The sequence below is a fragment of the Cajanus cajan genome, chromosome 9, assembly GCF_000230855.2.
Source record: "Cajanus cajan strain Asha chromosome 9, NIPB_CcT2T_4, whole genome shotgun sequence".
NCBI lineage: Eukaryota > Viridiplantae > Streptophyta > Magnoliopsida > Fabales > Fabaceae > Cajanus > Cajanus cajan.
The window spans coordinates 48,186,170-48,195,235 of record NC_138525.1 but is presented as its reverse complement, the minus strand read 5'-3'; the positions used below and the strand labels follow the sequence as shown (position 1 = coordinate 48,195,235).

At 30.5% G+C, this 9,066-nt stretch overlaps 1 long non-coding RNA gene across 2 annotated transcripts; it reads right to left on the bottom strand.

The window, feature by feature from the left end:
* Positions 1-601: 601 nt before the first annotated feature.
* On the bottom strand, positions 602-5,756 carry LOC114916657 (uncharacterized). Of its 2 annotated transcripts, XR_014429825.1 has the most exons (5): positions 4,198-5,756; positions 3,752-3,901; positions 2,559-2,830; positions 2,100-2,474; positions 602-1,843 (listed from the first exon to the last, which is right to left on the bottom strand). It is a non-coding gene; the product is annotated as an uncharacterized LOC114916657 (long non-coding RNA). The 2 variants fall into 2 exon arrangements; XR_014429824.1 differs by having other exon boundaries at positions 605-2,474; positions 4,198-5,034.
* Between the last annotated feature and the right edge of the window lie 3,310 nt (positions 5,757-9,066).

The window sequence follows — 9,066 nt, the reverse complement described above, 5'->3', positions numbered from 1 at the left end:
ATATCTTCTTGTAAATCATTTTAAATTTTTTTTCAATATTAAAAATTATATAGTTAATTTAACACTCCACAATTATATTTAAACCGTAATTCTTTAGAAAATAAATTCTAGGTTATTTAAGAAAAATCTCAATTCCTTAATAATTTTTGTTAAACAACTCACATTAAGGTTGGGGACAAAAATTGACTGATAAGACTTATCTTATTCCTAATAATAATTGTTATCAATATTTTACCTAAATAATAATTTTAAAAAGGTTTTTCGACCTCAATTAAAATTATAAAATTATGATGGCAAGGTTGATCAAGTCACAACAAATATTAATTATAAAGTAAAATGATTTATTAAATAAAGACTTTTTATATAATGAAAATAGAGATTTACATGAGTATACTAGTTATCACATTCCAACAATAGAGACTTAACTACTCATGACTAATGATTACACAATATAAAAAAAAATCTTTGAGTGGTTTGTGATTATAGAAATGCTCTCTCACAGAACTCTCTTTAATCTTTCTAAATTATGTTCTTAAAAGTTAAGATACAAAGACCCTATAAAATCCCAAAAATTTTAATATTTTAATTACTTTCATTCATGTACTCTCAATCAGAGCGCCCATGGGGTTCACTTAAACAAGCCTATTCAATCCTTCCAGAGGCATCTTTGACTTATCTCACTTAAAGCACCTATCTTGGTCGCTCTACGAAAATTCTTCCACGCTCAAAACGAGTAGTTTATTCGCTTAAGCGAGGTAGCTTCATTTTCTAGGAGTACTATTTGAATTGTCTCGTTCAAAATAAGGTTTTGATTACTTTGAGCGAATTTTGACTCACTTAGAGTGAGCACTGCACTCACTTAAGCAAGTTAACATCCTCTCTCAAGTGTAGTCTTTGACTTGCCTAACTTGAAGAGAGCTATTGGTCGCTTTGAGCAGATTTGGCTCGCTCAAAACTCATCCTATTGGTCTTGGAGTGGTGTTGATGAGTCCTAGATTTCAAGTTACATTTTTCCTATCACATCTCAACCAAAAAAATATATTAAAAATGCTTAATATTAAACAATTACATCCTAAAATAAAATTAACTCTTAACTAAGTGTTTTGTTACCAAAAACAAGATTTTGAAGCATAAGATATATTTAATAATTACCTAAATTGAATAAAAATTATATACATATTTAAAAATGGGACAGACATGTTATATCCTAAAACAAGCCAAAAGGGATTTCAACCATTTTAACTCACATGTAGTACCGGCCATAGATCTATACTTGGCCTCCACAGAAGATCTAGAAACAATTGGCTCTTTTTTTTTTTTGTTTTCCAAGAGACAGGAGAAGAACCTAATAAAACAAAGTAACCCATCAATGATTTTCGAGTCAAAAGGAAACTTGCCCAATCACTATGAGAGAAGGCATAGAGTTGAAAATTACTATCCCCGTGCAGCAAAATACCCTACCCAAGACAACCTTTTAAATACCGCAAAACTCTCAAAGTTGCATCCCAATGTTCAACACGAAGATCACCCATGAACTGAGCTAATATATGTACAGAGTAACACAATTCAGGTCGCGTAATCATCAAGTGGATTAAGCGCCCAACAAGCCGTCAATATTTCTCTAGATCATCAAAGAGGACACCATTGATGGTGGTTTTGTTCCATGGGTGTAGAAACCGGGCGTGCACCAAGTAAACCAGCTTCACTTATAATGTCAAGAACATATTTACGTCGCGAAAGAAACAAACCATCCTTACCACGTGCTACTTCAATGCCAAGAAAATACTTGAGAATTCCCAAATCTTTCATATGAAATCTCTCACTGAGTTGTTCCTTGAATTTTCTAATTGCCAAAGAAGAAAAACCAGTAATGATAAGGTCATCAACATATACAAGGACATGTAAAGAAACATCACCTTTGGAATAATTAAACAATGAGTAATCAACACAAGATTACTGAAAAACAATTTCCATCAAAGCAATTGAGAGCTTAGCAAACCAATTTCGAGGCACCTGTCGGAGTCCATATAATGACTTACGTAATCGACACACCTTACTTGAAAAAGTAAATTAAAACCAGGAGGGAGTTGAATATAGACCTCCTCGACAAGATCGCCATGGAGAAAGGCATTATGCACAACCATCTGGTAGCTCCCATTTTCTTGCTATGGCTATAGCAAAAAATGTGCAAACCATGACCATTTTAGCTACAGGAGAAAATGTTTTATTAAAGTCAAGTCCGGCAACGTGTTGATTCCCGCACACCACTAGGCGCCCCTTTAATCATTTAATTGTACCATCAGATTGGTACTTGACTTTATAGAATCACTTATAATTGATCGTTTTCTTCCCAGGTGGAAGTTCCTCCAAAGTCCAAGTCCCATTTCTCTTAAGTGCATTGATTTCATCTTGCATAGCTTTGCGCTAACCAAGATCCTTAACAGCTTCTTTAAAAGAGTTGGGTTTATTAGTTCCTGTAGTAATTGCTGTCAAAAAATGGGTGTGTCTCATAGAAAACTTATCACAGTTTACATAATAAGCAATGGGAAAAGGAGTACCTGAGGAATTTGATGGAGCAGGTGATGTGACAGGTTTTGTAACATGAATGGTGTTGGTAATGAAACCTTTGATTTTACTAAAGGGTTTCTTTATTCGATGACCGCGACCAGTTTGAAGCAAAATAGTATCTTTAGTAAGTACAACATGTCCAATATCGGAAGTGGCACCAAGTAGTTGGACAACATCCAAGTCGTCACTCGCAGGTGGCAGGACGTGTTGTACAACCTCGCTATCGATTGCTTTTGTCATACTCGAGGGTGCTGCAATCCCCCTTGCAAAGGAAGTATCCTCAAAATAAGTCACAGTGTCATAGTACTTTTTATTTTCAAATACAACATCAGTGGTATGCAAGTAGGTTTCATTGGAATAAAGAAACTGATGTTCATAAAAAACAACATCTCGAGATATAAAGAATACTCTTTCCTCTAAGTCATACAAATGCCATCCCTTTTTACCAAATGGATACCCCACAAACATGGATTGACGAGAGCGAGTGCCAAACTTATCCTTCACATGAGGTTGATTCTTGGCAAAACAAAGACAAATGAATACATGAAGGACATCATACTTAGTAGATGAACCAAAGAGAATTTTGTATATGGTGTTTTGTCATTGAGAAATGGAGTAGGGGTTCAGTTGATAACATAAGCAATCGTCATTGTACTCTTCCTTCAAAAAGAAAGAGGAAGATTAGCTTGAAAAAGTAGTGCCCAAGCCATATTAAGAATATGTCGATGTTTGTATTCTACCCTACCATTTTGTTGTGGAGTGTTAACACAAGAAGTTTGATGAATAATACCATTATTAGCATAAAATCGATGAAGGCATGTAAATTCCTTTCCATTGTCACTTTGAAGAATTTTAACATGCTTATTAAATTGAGTTTGAACCATTCTACAAAAATCCTTAATAAGTTGAGGGACCTCAAATTTGACAGTCATCAAATAAACCCATATAGCTCAAGAACAATCATTAACAATAGTTAAAAAATATATTGAGCACCACAACTAGCGGGCAAAGTATACGCACCCCATATATCACAGTGAATTAAATCGAAAACATTTGTTGTTCTACTAATACTCGAAGAAAATATGCTTCTAGTTTGTTTGGATTTTAAGCAAATGTCACAAGGTTCATGGATAACATTAACATCCTTATTTCCATTATTGTTATCAGGTAACAGAAAATATACTTTCTGAGAAGGGTGTCCCAATCGTTAATGCCATAACTCTCATTTATCTCTCACAATTGCTTGATAAGCTTGAAGTTGTCGCAAAGGCCAAAACCAATAAATCTCGTTCCATTGCTCACCCACAGCAATCAGAGTCATCAAAGCACGACCCTGTATGATGCGAAGCTCATCAATAAAAGTGACAAAATAAGAGAGATCAGCTAGCAAGTGAGACATTGACAACAAATTACAAGTAAGATCTGGAACATATAATAAATTATGTAGCACCATATATATGTTTGTTCAAAGTTATCATTCCTTCCTTAGTGGCAATGATTTGTTTACCATTAGCCAATCTAATAGAAGTAGGAGAAACATCAAATAATTGACTAAATAATCTAGCATTACCAGTCATGTAATTCGAGCATCCAGTATCGAGATTCAGTCCACAGTGGAATCAAACTTACCACTCAACTTTTCAATTGAAGAAGATTTCCCTTTTGAAGTGTTGAGAATGTGTACAAGCATAGCCCATTGATCATCCAAGAGACTAGGAATGCCACGACGATCTGAATCTTGGATGGGTGCTTGAGCAAAAGGCTTCAAGGTTGTTGCAGCATGTGCTACCTGTCCGTGGCCTCCTTTGCCACCACAATGCAGCGTAGCATTATAGTTTTCACCATGTAACACAATGGGGCAGATTATGATGTGTGGTCCATCAGAGGGATGGAGGGAGAATGGTGATGTGGAGTCAAGAGATTTGGGGGTTGGGGCATCACCTATGACGAGATGACAAGAATCAGAGCTTATGGTGGAAAATTGAAGGTTTCAATCACTGAAGAATGATTGAAAAAAAAATGATCGTCGTCTCCTATATTAGAGTTGCTCTTGATACCATATATAGATATGCACGCATACGTAGAACAATAGTTTTATAATTGATTCTTTGTTATTTGAATTTGGTCATTGCGATGAATATATACAAAGCTTTTCTATTATATTCATAAATAACAGTGTTAATGTAAGAAACAAATAAACTAATATATGAAATCAAGGAGATAATTAATCTTGATATATTGTAGCCTAAAAAATATTTATAAAGTAATTACAAGGATATATTTCATTAATTACCAAGATATTCCACTAATAACAATTATCAATAATATGAAAAAAGAGGCACTCCATGTCTTTCTATTTTTAAATAAATTAAAATAAATAAATAAAAATGAATCACGTAGTGGGTAGTTATGCAAGTAGTTAATTAAAGAGGATAAAAAATTAGGAAAAAAAAACACATTGAAAAAGAAAAAAATAATTTAGATTTATGAGTAAAATAAAAGTGTAAAATTGTCTATATAAATTGGAGACCAGAATAATAATTAAAAATAGTATCCTTTATATAAGATATAAAATTCTTAATAAAATGTGATTAATATTTATACAAAGATCCTTTTAATTAAAACATAAATATGTGAATTATTTTTTAATTCAATCTTATATCATGTAATGTTATTTAAAATAATTATTATGAAGTTATCACGTGAAATGTAGTATGAAATACTAATGCAAGTATAAACTATTGTTTCCACGCAGTATAGTGTGTGATGAGAGGATCTAATTCGTCCAGTTGGATAAAGTAGGAAATTTCAATCACTAACCAAAAAAATAAAATAAAATTGACGATTGACATTACGTACATAAATATAACAATTGATGTATTAAAAGTAACTAATAATTTCTTCAAAAATCAATTTCTATTATTTACTTTATTTTTATTCACTTTAGAAAAGTTAAATCATGATGAGTTATTATTAAATCATGATAAGAGAGTATTATTATATATTCACCAGAACAGTAACTTAGTAATTAATGAATTTAATAATCTTTATAAATTCAATAATAAGCAGCAATTTATATAAATATTAAATCCAATTAAAACAATTAAAAGATTACTAAAATTGATTTACACGAGTGATTATGTTTTATGTTCTTTAACTGAATTCTTACATAAAAAGTTTAAATTTCAATTTAAGGTATGAAACATTATGTTCGATGGAAAATACTCACCTTAATAATAATAATATTTTTTTTTATTAATATCATGATTATAAAAATAAAAAAAAAAAACTAGGATTTAAACAACCGATGAAAAACTCCAACAAGATGTTTGGACTTGATAGAAAAAAATGCTTGTAATTCACTAGATTTGGTTATATTATATATTTCAAAATTATTAAAACAAGATCTTTGTACTATTGTTTTTCTGTCCTCATGGATCACTAACTGTTAATCCCATTAACTTCTATGAGCAAGTGGATTTCTTGCCAAACTCGATTGGAGGATGGGTGGGTGAGCCCTCTTATAAACATATAGTGAAATGTTGTCACACTTCACCTTCGCATCATCTCATTATCTTATAATGCTACCTTAGTCCAATTGATAAGGATCAGGTTTCTATCTCATTCAAACATGAGTTCGAATCTTACTAACGATGTGAAAATATTATTTGGTATGAAGTTTGTAAATATGTACCTCTTTAAATACTATTTAAATAATATAACTAGTAGTGAAAAATTACACAATAGATTCATGAGAATTTAGATTTGATTCCCATTATTATTAGTACTAATAAATATATAAATGTTCTTTAGTATTAAAGTTTGTTTTGATTTTTGCAAAGTATGAAACTTGACTAACCTAAATTTTTAATTTAAAAAAAGAAGATATTTTATGATGCAAATAGACTTGCTCTATATATTTAAAAATCTATTTTATAAATGGAAATTTTCCAAATGCTTCAAATGAATGTTCACCCTTTTTATTTGTTTTGAAACTTTAACATGTCTTATCCATACCCAACCTCATCAGCTCCACCAAACTGAGTTCTCATAAGTGCTTTGTGGCATTATTAAGAATTATACTTTATTCAAAAGAACACACTGAACTACAAAAGATATCGTCTGGGTGCTGCCCATTTCCACACACCCACAGACTTCAAATTTTAATGAAATCTTTTACAACGTTATGTGTCGATAAAAGAACAATTTAATTTGAAGCATTAATTAAGATTATATTATTCGTGTAAAATGCTAAAATTTAATCTCGGCAAGATTTTGGAAACAACTTTTCAGAAATTTTCATCACTATTTTGTGTCATCATGTACTCTCGACAACGATGGTTAGGCATAGCTGGGCCAATTTTCTCATTTCATGCGTTCAGATTATTGACTTACGATGTTACCTTGAAGCATGTTTTAGATCCCAATCACATCATTTAGATTTGTTAATGTGTTTCGATTGAAAACCCAACTTTTACGTATATATAGTTTGGTTCGTAAGTTAAAGCGTGATTTTTTTGTCTTGCAATTTGTCAATAGTCACACTCAGAATAACACGAGCAACTATACATATGCACCTCACCTACTGTTTCATGCTATGATTGGTTTTTCTTTACATAATGATAGGTAGTACTTTTAATATTCTCCACTTTTCTCCCTTTTTTTTTCTCCTTTTCTCTCATCCTCATTTTCTTTCTTTATTTCTGCAATAACTTTAGCTGTGTCAGACTAAGGGGACATTTCAAATGGATAGAAATTCTTGACATGAACATCAAGTTTCACCAATTCATATTAAAGAAACATATCGTGCCAGCAAGTCAATAGCAGTTGAGATTGGTGCAAAATAGCCAATTCCCTCATTCACACCGATACTTTGTGGATTTGAAGCACTTCATGCTTCTGTTAATATAACTATGAGAAATATATCTGTAAGTAGTGGGTGAAGCATTTCATGCTTATGTAAATATAACTGTAAGTAGTGGCTGACGTGAGTAATGAGTAATAGAAATAACTATTTAATAAAAAAATTATGTAAAAATAAGAGAATAGATAAAAAAAAAAATAGAAGTAATAAATATCTCATTTATCTATTATTAATGAGGTTGAGATATTAAAAATAAAATAAAATTGAGATTAAGTAATAAATGTTGATCCAATTAGTATTGTTGGTTCTTGAATCTCAAGATTTTGAGTTTTGTCTTAGATTTGACAAAAATATTAACTTTTAAATTTTTAATAATAAAAAAATATAATTATCTACTAAATATAGAGACTTAGATAATTAATGAAAGAGATATTTTCTTTATATACGAGTATAAATTATAAATAAATAAATATTAAAAAAGGAGTACAAGTGCTAGAACCAAATAGCTACAACTTTTTGCTAAAATTCCGAGTTTAAAAAAGGAGTACAAACTACAAAGATAGCATTGCTACTATTTTATACTAAAATTTTGAGAATGGTAGAGGCAGGTAGGTTAAGTGAAGTTCAGTCTGTTTAGATAAATTTTTTTTAAAAATATCTTCAGATAAAATAAGAAAAAAATGGATAAATTAAAATTAACTTATATATAATATAATTTTTGCCTTTAAAAATCCTTTATTTGACTTTTATTTTTTTTTAGAGAATTATAATGATTTCTGCGGCTTTTTTTTATTATTTTAATTTTCAATGGCACATCTACGTCTATTTAGAAACTAACTAATGCGTGGTTCAATGATTTGATAAAATAAAAAATAAAAATGTATGAATAATTGTAGATTGAGATGACATAATTCAAAGATTGGTCATGATGGCATAAAGATTATTTTTTAATACTAAGGTGACGGCATGAGAAAAGAAACATTTTTGTTTTGTGCTAAAATCTTAGAATGCGTAAGAGAGTTTTGTGTCGCATCGGAAGGGTTAGCAAGTTCATAGATCTTGTAGGATATTATTTAGGTTCGTTAAGATATGGAAGCATAAATAAATAAATAAAAATGTTGGATGTGACGAGGTTGAAATAGCCACAGGGTATCTAGCTGTTGAAATTTGCACACACATGTATGTTAGTTCGGTGGATGTTTCTGACTAACTATAAGTATAACCTCATGAGGTTTGGCAAAGTCTTTTGTTTTTCCCCAGTTTCATTTATAATCAAATTATCATGATTTGACATGTTTATTTATTATGTTTTTTTTAAGGTTTCATTTACTCTATTTTAAAATTTAGTCTCTTTTTAAATTCTACTTCTGTCACCTGTTTTTGTACAGATAAGTTAAAAATTTAAATGGGCCCATTAGATAAACTTAAATATTAAATATATTATTGATACTAATTATATATGTTAAATATAAATATTATATTTTAAACAAGTCCACGTATATGTTTATTATTTTTTTTAAAGTTTAAAGTTTAACCATTTAAGTTAAAAAAGGGTTTCTAAAAACTTTCATTTTAACCTTTTTAATAAATGGATCAGGTCAAGTTAAGTTCTAAATTAATCAAGTCAATTAACC